Here is a 3,451-nt window from a genome sequence, read left to right as displayed (position 1 = left end):
ACACAGTCGGCGCCTAACGCCCGCCGCGCCTCCTCCTCGACCCCGCCCCCTTGGAGCGGAACTCGGGCGGTGGAAGCTAAGTTAGACTCGCTGGGAGACAGGTGTTGGCGCAGCTGGGGAGGCTCAGGTGCTGTCCTTCCCAGGTGGGGTTGGCAGGGAGCGGGGTGCCCGTCCCGGGAGGCAGCAGGGACGTTGGTGGAAAGCTTTCCGTCCACTAAGGCTTCGTAAGGTGTTTGGAGTGTGTCAGGGTGAAGGATGCTAAGCCAAAGCCAGAGGGGTTAGGGGTTGGCCCTGAGCACTGGGCTCTTTTTTTTTTTTTTTTTTGGTACTGGGGATTGAACTCGGGACCTTGCGCTTGCGAGGTAGGCGGCGGAACCACTGAGCTAAATCCTCGGCCCATCTATTTTTTCAGGGCATAGGAATAATCTGGAGTACTTTATAAAAATATGGGCTCTACCCCTTACCCCAGCACTGTGAACGCTGGCTCTCCAAAGGAGGGGAGCAGATTTTGAATCTTTAACAAACTCTTGAAATTGTGATTAGGCGAGTTTGGCAAGCTTTATAGAGAGTAAGTTTCCTGAGAGCAGAGTTCTGTGTTTATAACACACCATGGTATCTTGTGTGGTGCCCGGAGTATAGTTGATGATTAGTTAATATTTGTAGGAAGACTAATGACTAGAGTTTGCAACATAGGAACTTTTAAAACATTTTCAGGAGCTTCCTGAGAGCATTAACTCCATCAGCTTTACCGTATATGTGATTTTTCTCAGCTTTCAATTTAACTTTTGTGACTGTTTATAATGCCAGGATTTCAGTGTTTTTCAGGGTGTGTGTTGGTTAATATAAAAGACCAACTTTGTATATCTTAGGTTAAAATTCTGAAACAAAATTCTGAATTAAATGCTTATTTATCTTTGAGAACAGGAGGCTTATAGGATTTTGTTTCTTTCAGAGAGGCAGGTAAATATTTGCATTTTCATCAAAGCAAATCCTAATGACTGTTCCTCTATTCAGGAAAGTTGACAATTTGCTTAAACTGCTGAGTATTTGTAGTTTTTCTGTGTGTGATATTTTGAAGCAGATTTATGCTTAGTCCACAGTCAGTGCTAAAATAGAATTTTTTGATATTTCAGAGGCCCTTGTTTTTTTAAAAATCAAGTTGCATTTAAGTGGTTTCACTTCAGTAGTATGGTGGTGGTGATTTATCCCCTGAACAAAAAAACAAGTATAGGAAAAATTTTGGAGTTGAGATTGCATTTGAAGAAAAATTGAAAAATTAAGTGCTGTAGTCTCTTAGTGTGCTGTTTTTATTGTTTATGTAAATGTCTTTTTTTCTCATACTGGGGATTGACCTCAGGGCCTTTGCTACATCCCCAGCCCAGTTTTATTTCTATTCTGAGACAGAGTCTCACTAAATTGCCCTGGCTGGACTCAAACTTGTGATCTTCCTCCCTCACCTATCCAAAGTGCTGGGAATGTAGGCTTGTGCCACCACACCCAACTGAATTTGTTATTTATGTATTTATGAATGACAAGGTCTCACTTTGTAGTTAGTTCAGGCTGACCCTGAATTCACTATGTAGCCCAGGCTAGCCTTGAACTCTTTGGCATTCTTCCTGCCTCTGCCTCTCACATGCTGGGATTACAGGTATGTGCCACCACGCCTGGCTGAATTTGTCTTTTTAAGAAGTGCTTTAAACAGGGTATGTTGTTGTATACTTTAATCCCAGCACTGGGGAGGCTGGGGCAGAACGATTCATGTTCAGGGCCAGCCTGGATTATATAGTAAGACCCTGCTTCAAAAAAAGTCTTTAAAAAGTTTTATTGTGATATAACTTACCTACCATAAAACTAACTCCTACAGTATTTAATTTTTGTGGCTTATAATATACTCACAAAGTTATACAACCATTACCGTTATCTGCTTGTTTTTTGAAACAGGGTCTCACTGTGCAATTCAAGCACAAGAAATCAGCAGTCACTTTATCCTTTTCTTCCAGCCTCTGGCTATAACTAATCTATTTTCTAAATTTCTATGAATTTAGCTGCACATTTCATGTAGTGGAATCTTATATAGTCTTATGTGAGTGGCTCTTTAAACTTAGCACAGTATATTCAAAGTTCATCCATGATACAGCATGCATCATTACTTCATTCCTTTTTATTGCTGAAATATCCTATAGATAGGGCTGAGGGTTTAGCTCAGTGGTACTGTACCTGCCTCACAAGTGCGAGGTCCTGAGTTCGATCCCTGGTACCCCCATTCTTTTGTTATCTATGCACCTGTTGATGCACAAGTGGTTTTTTCCTTCATTTTTTGGCTACTATGAATACTGCTCCCAAGCCAGGTGTGATGGTGCACGCCTGTAATCCCAGCACTTGGGAGACTGAGGCAGGAGGACTGCTGTGAGTTCGAGACCAGCCTGGGCTACATAGTGAGTTTCAGGTCAGTCTCAAGCACATAGTGAGACCAAACCAAACCAAAGCAAAAAACCAACCCCCCCAAAAGAATGAATACTGCTCCTATGAACATTTGTATACAAATTTTTATGAGAACACATTTTCATTTTTTGCAGGCTCTCTAGGAGCAGAATACTGAGTCATATCTCAATTCTGTTTAGCTTTTGAGGAACTGCCAAATAGTGTTCTAAGGTGTAGCTTCATATTACAGCCCCATCAGCTGTAGGAAGGTTGTAATTTCTCTGCTCTTGGCCAAGACTTGTTACTGTCCATCTTTTTCTGCCCACCCCCTTCTAGTACTGCAATTGAACCCTGAAGTGCTTTACCACAGAACTATGCTCAGCTATTTTTATTTATTTATTTTTTTGAGATAGGATCTTGCTAAATTGTGTAGACTGGTCTTGAATTTAAGATCCTTCTGTCTCAGTCTGTAGGGCACCTAGGATTAGCTACTACATCTAGCTTACTGTGTTTTTAACTTGAGCCATCTTTGTAGGTGTGAAATAGTATGTTATTTTGGATTGATTTGTATTTTGAGCATGTTTTCCTGTACTTGGCCATTTGTATGTCTTCTTTGGAGAAATGGCTATCCAAATCTTTTATTTTGGAGGGTCTTTTTTTAAGTTGGGTTATTTGCCTTTTTATTACTAAATTGTAGTTTTTTACATATTCTGAATATTAAACTCTTATTAGATACATATTTGAAATATTTTTCCATTCTATAATTTGTCCTTTCATTTTTTTATATCCTTTGAAGCAAAAAAAGTTTAAAGTTTCAGTGAAGTCCAATTTATATTTTTCTTTTGTTGCTTGTACTTTTGCTGTAATATGTTGAATCCATTGCCAAATCCAAGGTTATGAAGATTTATTCCTGTTTTCTTCTAGAAGTTTATGCTTTTTGGGGGGAAGAGGGGAAGGAAATAAAATGTATGTTATTTACATGTACCAGTTCCCCATGATGAATGTAATCATTATGTTTTTGTTTGTTTTT

Source organism: Fukomys damarensis, unplaced genomic scaffold (genome assembly GCF_012274545.1).
Source record: "Fukomys damarensis isolate Sample0158 unplaced genomic scaffold, DMR_v1.0_HiC HiC_scaffold_12, whole genome shotgun sequence".
Taxonomy (NCBI): domain Eukaryota; kingdom Metazoa; phylum Chordata; class Mammalia; order Rodentia; family Bathyergidae; genus Fukomys; species Fukomys damarensis.
The sequence above is the reverse complement of the archived record's forward strand: the minus strand, read 5'-3'. Positions refer to the sequence as shown.